The sequence below is a fragment of the Falco biarmicus genome, chromosome 11, assembly GCF_023638135.1.
Source record: "Falco biarmicus isolate bFalBia1 chromosome 11, bFalBia1.pri, whole genome shotgun sequence".
Lineage (NCBI taxonomy): Eukaryota > Metazoa > Chordata > Aves > Falconiformes > Falconidae > Falco > Falco biarmicus.
Genome location: NC_079298.1, coordinates 20,286,454 through 20,298,122, shown reverse-complemented (window position 1 = coordinate 20,298,122; position 11,669 = coordinate 20,286,454).

Genomic DNA, 11,669 nt, shown 5'->3' with positions numbered 1-11,669 from the left:
GCGGCGGACAAAAGCGCCCACCGCGCCCGGCCCCTCCCGCCCTCAGCGCTCACCTGTGGGGGCACCTGAGGGCCCCGCCCAGGCCGCCGCCGGGACGCACCGCGCTCCCCGCACCGCAGCTGTGCCCGCGGCGGGGGGGCCCGTCCGGCTGGGAGCCCCCGGTGCCGACGCAGCGGCCGTGTCGGCCCGCGGGCAGCAGTCGCCCCCCTCGGCGCCGGCATTCAAACGAATCGGGCCGCCGAGAGGTGGGAGCGGTGAGAGCGGTTATCGCCGACGCTTAGAAAATGGGAACTAAGGAAGGTGGCGCTTGCGAAGAGGCGATGCGCTCTGCCGGGGGCGCGGTGTGCTGGGCACCGGAGGCCTGGGCCGGGGCCGGTCCGCCGGAACGGGTGTGGGTCCCGGGACGCCCCACACACACACTCCGCGGGAGCAGTGGGGCTCAGCCGGCCGGGGATATCCGGGAAAGTTCCGAAGCAGCTGCACCTCGGCAGCTGCACCGGCGCTGTGCCTGTCCCGCAGCAGCGGTGCCAGGGTATGGCCGATGCTCACCCCCCTTTTTGCAAGGGGCAGACAAAAGTCAGTATTACTGCGGGGCGAGACCCTTCCAAGGCTTTTCGATTCCAGTGAAAACCTAATAGCGGTGTAAAAAAAGTTCACAAATGTACGCAATGTTGTAAAAAAAAATAAAATCAATCACAGATTCATACTACTTAACCTTCTCCTTCTCCAGTGGCCAGCTCCATCCTCCCAGCGCCCGAAAGGCTGGTCCTGCGGCGTAAGGGCATGGGAGCCTGAAGGAAAATTCTGATTCCTACCTAGATCTCTGCAAATAACTGGGACAAAAGGGCTGTGTCTGCCTCCTCTTAGTCATACAAACAGCTCAATCCATTCAAGTAATTTCCCTGCCATAATTTCATTATTAGCAACTCCATTACAAGAATCTGTTCAAAATTCTGTTCAATAATTGTACTCCTTACAACAATTGTACTCCTGCTACCGAAAAGTTTATTGTTTGTTCAGGCATGAGTTTCATGGAAAAAGGGTCTATTTTCAAAATACTGCTTTTCCTCCATAAAATACCAAAATCCTTTTCTTCACAGCTGTACAAACCCCCCTTCATTTAAACAGCACAGACACTAAATTTTGCAAAGATAATTTGCAAATTGTATTAATAACATATTTTTATTAATTTCAACTTAAAAGAACCTTTAAAATGTAACATGCTTCTGTGCAACACAAAAGTATGTGCTTGTTTTGAAACACAAGCACTGCAGTTGAGCCAAAAGTGAAACTAATTACAAATAAAAGCGAAGCTCGCTTTTTCATCCAAACACATAGAAATACTAATGCAAACATACACGTTGGGGAAAAAAAAAAAAAGCAGCGTGTTTGTTTCACTAGTTTGCAGTCATACTGGTAGCCTAGCAGAGAATGTATTTATTTGTATTTGTTTTAAGCTGGTAGTTTCTGCTTAGGGTGATATACTTTGATAGTAATCTAACCTCAGAGAAGCTGCTATTGTCACCAGAAATATGCCAATAGTGTGGCATTGTCTGCAGGCCCTGCTGGCATACCGGTACTGAGGTCAATAAGGGCTGGCGAACAGCAGATAGCAGGCCAGTGATCCTCCCAGGAGACCAACTCCCTTTTGTCTCATGACCTGCCACCTCCTTAGCTGACTGTATCTCGATTTCCATCATCAAGACAAATCTTCTGCTCTATTAGGGTTTCCCTGAGGAATGATTTAATCCACTTTACTGAACTTACTGCCTCTTTCTGTGGGCAAAATAAATAAAAGTATGTGTTTTGCTAACTCAGAAATGAAAAGTCTGTCTCCAGAATCTGCCACTTTTTCTTTTTGTCAGCAATAGGCTAGAACAACAAGTTAATATTTGATTGAATTATAAAACCAAGAACTATTTGTGCTAAAAATAATAAGTATTGAATTAAGTCAGAATACTGAAGTTAACAGTTGTAAGGTTTGTAATAGCTTACTGAAAAGACTGCAACCCAACTTTTCTACGTTTGGGTCTTATTTAGTCTGCTACTGAGCAGCTTGTGCGGAAGCACAAGGGGAGTGCTCAACTCATCAATCATACCCCACAAATATCCAAGCAATGATATCTGAGCAAAGGGAGTATTTTATTAACTGCCTACTCAAAACTGATGCTGTTTTTAGCTGTGAAGCTCCTGACTGTATAACTAGCAGTTCAAGTTCTTTAGGGTTATCCTAGTGCAATAATTTTAGGATTAATTTCTTCCAGTCTTTTTCAAGCAACATTATCTGGAAAATGCTCTTCAAGCTCTAACACCCTTTCTAATTGTTTATCATAGCAATTCATAAGATACTGGAAAACAATAGCTTAGCAATCCAGGGAAAGCTGAGTTTCATTTCACAACCATGTCATCCCCTGATCTTTGATATTTACATGTTATGAAACCAGTTCTGAATCTCAAAAGAAGTAATAGTTGCAAATGTTATGCTCCATGTGACTAATGGGTGTCCTGAGCATCTACTTCAATCCCTTCACTTGTATGATTTTGAGAAATCTCACATAGTAAGAAAGGGAGAGCCTGATAGCACAGTCCTGTCTATTTAAGAGGGTAATATTATAGTCAAAATTTCACTTTAAAATATTTTGTATTGAACATTCTTTTTACTATCAGAGTCTTTTAGCCCTCCAGCAGTGCTTAGAGTTGCAGGAGCAACAGCATCTTGATTGACAGTCACGCTGGCAGCAGTTATCTGAGGCTGAGCCAGTTCTGTGAATAAAGCACCCTATGACAACCTGCCTTGTGATCATCAAGTGCCATTTCTGACCGTCTGTTTCTCAAGATCCCGTCTTTTGATATGAAAGGCTACAGCTTTATAGTTAGTGGGAGCATGAACCAGCAGATCACAACCCTTTTAACTTCTCTAATGCCATACTACCATTTATTCTCCTAAAGAGAATAAAAAAAATATGTAAGCTTCATAGTTCTCCATATAATTTAATTTCAGTCCCTGGCACATCCTGATTATTATTACACTTGCTCTTTCTGGAATTTGCTAGTTTCTTTGCCTCCTTCTGAGAATTTATAAATCACATGTTACATATGCTCCAGATCACTGATTTCCTGGTGCAATGATCTGGCTTGCAGTTAACAAAGGCGGCCCTCACTGCAGGGGTGGGTATGTTAGAGCAACACTTCCCTCTGCTGGGTGTGTGGGCAGCCACAGCCCTGCCTGCTCTGGAGGGGTATGTCCAAATCCTCTGCCTCCAGCTCAGACAAGAGCCCTACTCCTTCCAGACAGCTTTGGATAGTAAGAAACTAGCAATGGTCTTCTTAATTTATCAGATTAATATGATAACCCTAAAAGTTTCATCCAGCATAAGATGGACAGGAATATCACTTTAATTTCTGCTGAAGACAGGAGTATTGCTAAAATTGGGAACCTTAGAGTCTGCCATTTCCTATTCACTCCAGAACCCTGACACGTTAGCTCTTGAGCTGCGCTACAGTAGTTCAGAGCCAGAGATGCATGTTTAGCTGGATGAACTTGAGAGAAAAAGCATCAAGACTGTAGGACCATAGAGTATCCCAAGAACATCACCATACATAGGCCATCCTGCAAAACAGGACAATGGACAGTATGTTCTTTCTTCCTCTGTTCTGTGCTGCTACCTATTCTCTATGCCTACCTGTGAGGAAGTGAGTGCAGACAAAGTGACAGCAGCACATCAGTATCATTTTTTTTGGCCCATTACAGTGCAGGCAGCTTGAAAAAAACCCAAAATGGACAGTATACAGCTAGCATGAACCTCACTTTGCAGCCACAGATATATATATAGATCTATTGTCTGCAAAGACCTTTTCTACGCAGCCTACGCTGATTTTAACTGATAACTATAAATGCCAACTGGAGAGTCATGCCACAAAAAATTAAGTCAATATTTAAAACACCTTTTACCCAGACCAAAAGCCATTTCTTTGTAGAGTGTGTATACAGGGCACCACAGAAAAAAGATTAATTTTTTTTAAGAGAGAGAAACATTGGCCACATTTTTTTGTAACTCTAATGGAAACCGAGTGCCACAGTGAATTTTAATTGAGTGCTATACTTCCTCTCTGGCCATCTGTTCCAAACTGCTAGCAATAATCAGAGAATGGCATTTTAAAGGGAGTTTTGATAGAAACGACCATATTCAGATACAGCTGTCTTGCATTCAAGTCATACAGTTGTTGGAAAACCATCCACAGCTGAGGGAGGGGGAGTGTTAAGAGGAAGGGGAGAACTGCAGAGATAAATTAGTGAGATTGAGGTTAATTCTTGCTCTCCACCAGGACAGGAACTGGTCCCAGGGCAGTGCTGCATGTGCTCCTAACTCCCTTGTACAAACATGACTGAAAAACATAATTAAGCATTTTGCTGAACAAAGATTCTGTTCACATACTCTACTGAATGAAGGCTTTTGGTGGACTTCAAAACACGGAAGATGACAAATAAGCTAAAGATGGGGGGAGGGGAATAGAAAACACAGATACAGTCCTAAAACACTATTCGCAGTCAGAGAAATTGACTTTGAAAAGGGAGACAAAGATGTTCCACAGAAAAACTGTCAAAAGATTGGATCAAAGTGGTACTCAGTGTTAAAAGGTAGAACAGGTAACAGCGCTAAAAGCCATGCTGGGGTTAACCGGAATAAACCTTCATTAGAAGACAGGAAACAGGTGATTTCACAGTAGGTGGTTCCTGATCTGTGTTCAGAACAAAGCCTGTGCTAAGCACACTGAAGGTCTAGTTAGAAAACATCATATAAGAAATATTTCTTATAAAAAAAAAAATGTTTTCAAAGAGTTTCGAGAGGAAATAAAAGGCTTGAATAAAGAAACCAGAATGTCAGGATCAAGGAGACATCCTGAGCAACAGCAATAGGCAAAGGAAATTAAAAAAATAATATACAGCATAAAGTAGCATAAGCAGGATGTTTTCCAGTTGTCACCTAGTTTTTAAATGCTGAAGAATAAGGATTACTCTCTGCTTCATTTAGATGGTATTGCATTCTTGCCTCCTGTTGATCGTTGCATGTTGTTCTTACTAACTGTGAAGTCTTGGAGACTTTCCAAGAAAACTTCTAAGGTGGGCTCCAAGTAGACAGAGCAACTAAAGATAAGTATTTTCTTCCCAAGAGCTTTCAACACAACATAAATGTTTGTTGGGTCTAGTAGCCATACAGGCATTAACAGCTCACATGTGACACTTAGTACTGCATTACTAATAATCGATGTGTGTCTGCTAGTATGCTACTAACAAAAAAAAATACTAACAAAAAAAAATTAAAAAAATAGTGCTTTGGGATTCAAATACCATTCACTCCTGTTGTTTACAAATGCTTTGACTCCACTGTACATTGCAGTATTGCAACTACAAGTCATAAAAATGCAATTAAGAATCCATCACTTGAAACTCTACATCACATAATTTTCTGCAGAAAACACAGGAAATATACTTCAGTGTATTATGCAGATCCTGGTTACTCACAAGTGTACTAGGTCTTTATTTCATTTATGTTATCTTATTTTTCACATTTGACTCACCTTGCACTGAAACTATTTTACACCTAGTAAATAATTAATGCCAGCTTCTCTTTGCTCAGCACTCTTGCAAAGTCTTGCATTTCTAGTCAATTCAGCACTTGTCTGGAGACAACTTTATGTTTGCTATGGAGGTTAACACACCAGAAATCAGAAGTCCTCGAGTAGGAAACCACTTACTGTATTGTTTTATGTGCGAGGTTGCAGACATGCAGCCTTGATTTCAACTGAGACAATTCAAGAGGGCCATCCCCTTCCAAGAACCTCCTGTGGTTGATTATAGTCCCCAAGTAATTTTTCACCAGAAGTTGCTGCTCCCTCAGAATGGCAGTCTGGTTCATGTGTGATGTTGCTCCCCAGTTTGGTCCTACTGAAAATAACCTGATCAGTTTAAACACTTTAGGTTTAAACAGGGTTTCTTTAATCGGAATAATTCTGAAAGACCCAGTTTGGGATCAACTAGTATAAGCTCTTTCCAATTTACAATATAGCAGGATCTGCTCTGCACCTTGTGGATGCAGATCCTCAGGGAAGTTGTTAGATCAAAAGACCAAAGGCAATTTATTTGTCTTTCAGCACATTCTCATTCTGGACCTTTTTTCTTGTTCTCTTCAGCCTTCTTTCCTAATATGTAGTTTGAGGTTGGCCACTGATTTATCTGAAAAATTTATTCCCAGTAGCCTTCCAGAAGGTGAAAACATAAGTTCTATACTATTTGTAGTCCCTGCCAGCAAAAATGTGACAGAATCACTTTCTGGTAGCTTAGAGGAATTTGTAATAAAACATGCCACTGCTACATTTCAAGCAGAAATTTGCCTTCTGTTTTCTAGAGAACATGGTCTGTTGTACCGAAGTATCTCTACCCAAATTTCAATATGAAGAAGGCACCTCCGTAATCTGTCAGGAAGGACTTCCTTTGTCATACCCATTTTCATTATTAATAGCTTGATTCTGCAGGAAAAATAAGCAACAATTTTGTCTGCAAACCTTCACAGCATAAAAATAGGTAATTTTATAAAGAAATCAAAGATATAGACACACAATTTAAAATGAACTTTGGCAGTATGAACAATATCCAAATAAATGAATACTAATTTGTTTATGGATAGATACTGCTAAGAAATGCTAGAGTTAGCCACCACCTGCTTCACTCTGGAGTTGCATTCAATTTTCCCTGAGATATACAAAATGTATGAGGTCATTTAAAATTGGACTTCTCTCAGCAACTGCTACGATTAGATCTTTAGAGGCAATAAAGCCACTATAATCTGAACTCCAGGATCAAACTAATTGGCTATGATGTCTTTTTTAAAATAGTGCCAAGCATATACTATAGCTACTACCTGATAAGTAAATCATCACAGTGCAGCAGAAAAAGTCATGATTTTTTAATGAGAATCAAAGTAAATAATAAATGCATACAGCACAGCCTGATAGGAGAAGTTCTTTGGCACATATTTGGGATGTTTAATCATAAAAAAATGTAGTTAGACACAAATCATACAGCTTACCCCAAACAACTGAAAAGTCTTACGTGTTTAATACTCCATACTATGAGTAATATAGGAAATTCTCACTGAAATATTTCCAGCTTCCTAGACTCCCTGGTGCAATCCAGTGTTAGTCATGCAGTGTGGGAGCAGTTGGATAGCCACATCCTCTTCCCCAGTACAGATACTAGCTGGACTCAGCCTTTAGGAATAAAGTTAGGCCTGTCAGATACTTGGGCTGTATTTCTTCATCTCTATTATCATACATCATATTTAAGATGGCACACTAATTTCTCAGATACCTCTTTAATAAATATTTGCAAAAGACATGATTCATACTATTTTACTTGAACAGGGCTTGCAGCCACAACGTGACAGACTATGAAGCAGCAGTATGGCACGGACCGGGGCTAAGGACGGTACCTTCCACCCAAGAGACTCCAAATTATCTACGGCCAAGAGATGTGTGGGCGTCCTGCCTAACCTATTGCACAGGCATGAGTACAGGACTGGACACTGAACAGATGCTGACATCAGCACGTCTTCCTCTGCTGTTGCCTGAAAAGCAGGACTGTTAGCACAGCACTTGTGCAGTTCTGAGGAAGAAACTGGATAGAAGAAAATACTAGGAAGAGGAATTGTGAGCAAAAAGATTCCCTCATTTGCTGTCCAGTGGCTTTTGTGTTCAGAAAAACAAGCTTGCATCGATTTCTTATTAGTGAAAAAGACTGTGTCACAGACTTCTACGTCCCATCAGTAATTCAACATTTTTTCCTCTGGATAAAAAAGTCTCCAGGGCCCTAAATTCATATAAAAAGGAAATTACAACACATATGTGCCTTTTTGAACAGCCACGCGTAAGGTTTTATTTTTATGACTTACGTAATACCTCTTTGGAAAGCACTGGCTATATCCCAAGGGACAGCTGATCTAAATTTTTCATTTTTCATCTTTACTTTGGTTTGACCAAGATACAGGTTCATTAGAGTCTTACCTACCGCAGCGAGGGTAAAAAACTCTAACGCACAAACCAGAGCTGAAGTCAGCTTGGCTTTCTGTACATTGTTAATAGTGTGATTTGCGCATCCAAGTTCTGCCAAATAATTTTCTCCTCTTCAACTGAACTGCCTCTCACTAATCTGTTTTGAAGTGTAGAAATTTCTGACTACCATTGCTACTTCACAAATCAGATGAAGCTGAGTTATATGAAAATAAATTAGCCTAAAAATGCACCAATTCTTACTTCTAATGAATGAAAATGTGCTAAGCAGTTAGACCAGCTATACAAGGCTTTTATCAAAAATTCAGGATGCATTACTGTGCACTTACAAAATGAATGAGATGCTTCTAAACTGAAAGTCAGTATGAGATACCTGGGAGGCTTAAAAAAAGCCAGAAAAGTTTAATGCAAGGTGCTGGGAAAATTACTTATTTTACATACAGAAATAAATATTACTTCTAAGTACGAAAGGTAAATTTGAAAAAGCAAGTACCTCACCATACCTAAATTTATTATTTTAGCTGAGTCCTGGGATTCAGGACCAATTACATTTTATGAAAACTGCTGAATGCTGAATTCAAAAGACTGTATTCCCTGCTGTGCCAGAACTTGGAAAATCCTTTTAAGTTAGCAGTCTTTGAAACAGAAGGTTTGGCCCTTCACACTGCTGAAAAGTGTAGCAAGGCTGAATTGCTCAATCAGTTTCTCTAACACTGCTGAGACAGGCCTCCTTCAAGACCATCTGACTGATACACAAAGTGAGTCTTTTCTGATTAAAGCAAAAAATGGCATTAAGTTAAAGAAATTAAATTGTCAGCTTTGGGGGAGAACTAAAAAAAAATGCTACTGAGCATAGGTAGCAACTAGAATTTTCCTAGTGGTCCATCATTACAGTAGACTTTGATTGTGATGTGAACCTCTTATACATTGCTCATTTAACTTCAGTTGTAATTTAGACCAGAACTGTTGCACCAGATCGGAGTCAAGAAGACGCTCAATACGAGTTATGCATCTTGCTCAACTTTATTAGTTTCTAACACTACTTACATAGAACCAATACACATGCATATTCATAAAGCAGAGATATAATTGGTTAGTAGTCTCTAAACGCACGCGGTTCTCACACCCCTAATTATCATGACTAAAATAAGCATTCTATCCATGTAGCTAATTGAGTTGCTGTGCTTCAGCCTTGTAGTTTGTTACTCCCTATTTTCCCATACTGGTCCCTATCTTTCTTGGCCCTGCACCTGCTTTCCCAGCAGCTGTATCTTGTTACAGCCACGGCCTGTTGGCACAACATAATTACTTGGTCTCAGGATTCAAGAATAGCTCAACGCTACCTTTCTTGTTAACTTCAGCACAGCAACTTCAGCACAATTCTGATTACAGGCCTATCCTAATACCAGGCCTGGATTGTGCAGATCAGAGATTCTAAGGCCATGCTTCTGCAGCCATTCTTCTACACCAGATGCTATAGAATTGTAACTAAAAGAACAGACAATATTGCCTTTGCTGTGTTAGTTAAATGCAATAGATTCTATCAACTCATGTGCTCATAAGATTCTGTTTTACCAGCAGGAGTCTCACCAATCAGATGTCTCACAAGAGATGAAATGTCAGAGCCAGTTAGGGCAGCTGAGACTTTAAAAACGCCTTTATTCTTCACTATCTCAGCTGATCTGGTAAACACTGAACATCACTTAACAAGCTAAGGACTCAAACAGTGTTTGTTTCATCAGCTGAGGATGAATCAGCAGTATCTTAACATCCTTAGCTGCCTTTAACATAGGTCTAGAGTACTGGTGTCATGAAGGCAGCCGGAAAATACAACACTGCATGGATTACCCCACGATGTGTGCTTTGTGCACGATATTCTGTGAAAAATATGGTCGTCAATGTGATGAACAGCGAATGGAAGTCTAAAGTTTGGAGGTTTTTTTCCCCTTTTTGAACCGTCTTGTTGACATGGCAAGGTTTGGAATCTGCTGCCCTCCGGTGGATGTTTGGAGAGGTCCTCTCTGCCAGCAGGAGCATGAGACCACGTGAATTCTCAAAAAGCACGACAGAAAAAAGGAATACAGCGATAAATTCTTCATGTGCCTTATTTAGGCTCAAAAATAATAGCTAGGAATCATTTCTTAATTTTTCTATTTTGTTTTGTCTTTGTCAGAGTATTTCTACAACCAAGTAGAAGTGTTCTAATTCATTCTATGAAACTGGTTCTCTTCAATCAGCTCTTTCATTTTATGAATATATATGATTATGTATGTAACACAATTCACAGTGATAACATCCAAGTAGTTATCTATCATATTTGAAACTATCTGCATTCTGCCTATTAATCCGCCACTTTGCGATTATTATTGACACACTAGAACTCTTTATAGCATCAAGATTTAAAAAAAAACACAATGAAAACTTGCTATAGAAAGTGTTTTCTCATTGGCTTATACAGTTCTTTTTAAAATATTTTCTGTATTACTGGACATTTTAAAAAAAGAAATGCATTCGACACTTAATGTCATGCCAGGCCCCTGTAAAAATCTTGTGAGATTCTTCCAGCTCCACACTGGTCCGAGATACTGCACATTAAGATCACGTTACTTAGCACACAAAATCAATTGTTGATTTTGACAACAACAGAAGTTGTACAACTTTTCTCTTTCTTAAAGCTCTGTTCAGCAATGTTGACATTAAGGCAAATTGGTTTTGTAAGGATTTATGAAAGAAGCAAAAAAAGGTTACAAAGATTTCAAATATATGTATTTTTCTAATTGAATAATCAAATCTAGTGATGATGAGGTGCTTATTAAAGGGAACTTTTTCATTTACAAATGGAGTAAGTCTCTGTTGACCCTGGTTGTGAAGGGGAACCTTAAAAATGCAAATCCTGTGACTTTCTGGAATATCTGAAGAAATCTGGAAAAACCCATTCTTTTCCTGGTAAGGGATTAGCTTCAATATGAGATGATTATTAATGAGTTTGACACTTCATTCCTTCCAGAAAGACAGCCCGAATAAGGTAACTAGTTAGTCCCGTTTACCCCAACTGCACCCCAGTTGTGATGTTGCTGAGGAGATGCTACGTGCATGTTTGTGTGCAGCTCCATATCAAGAAGTGCTGGGGCAGAAAAAGATCAGAGAAAGCCGTAATTCAAGTACTGACAAAAAAATCCACCAGAACATGGAAATGCGGAGACATTTCTAAAACTTCAGCCAAGTGGCTGTGCCTTACTTTGCCAGCAGCCCTCTCACCTGGCGAAAACCTTCCACCCGCACGGCCAGGCCCTCCCATCGCCTGCCTCTGTGCGAGGACGGACACTGCGCTGGGAGGGTATCGCCCACTGCTCCGGCCCGCGCAGGGCGCTGCCTGCCCGCCGCCTTCCCGCTCGCTCCCCCGGCGGCTCTGGGGAAACCCACCCCAGCCAACCCGCAATCTCTCTCGGGCCGTGCAGCTTTCACGTTCTCCTCGGCCGCTCACGGCCCAGCCGGTGCGGGCGATGAGGGCAAAGCCCCCCCTGGGCCGGCCCCCCCCTGGGCCGCCATTTCCCTCAGGGCTTTCCCGCCCCTCTCCCTCAGGCGCCACGAGGGAGCGCCCC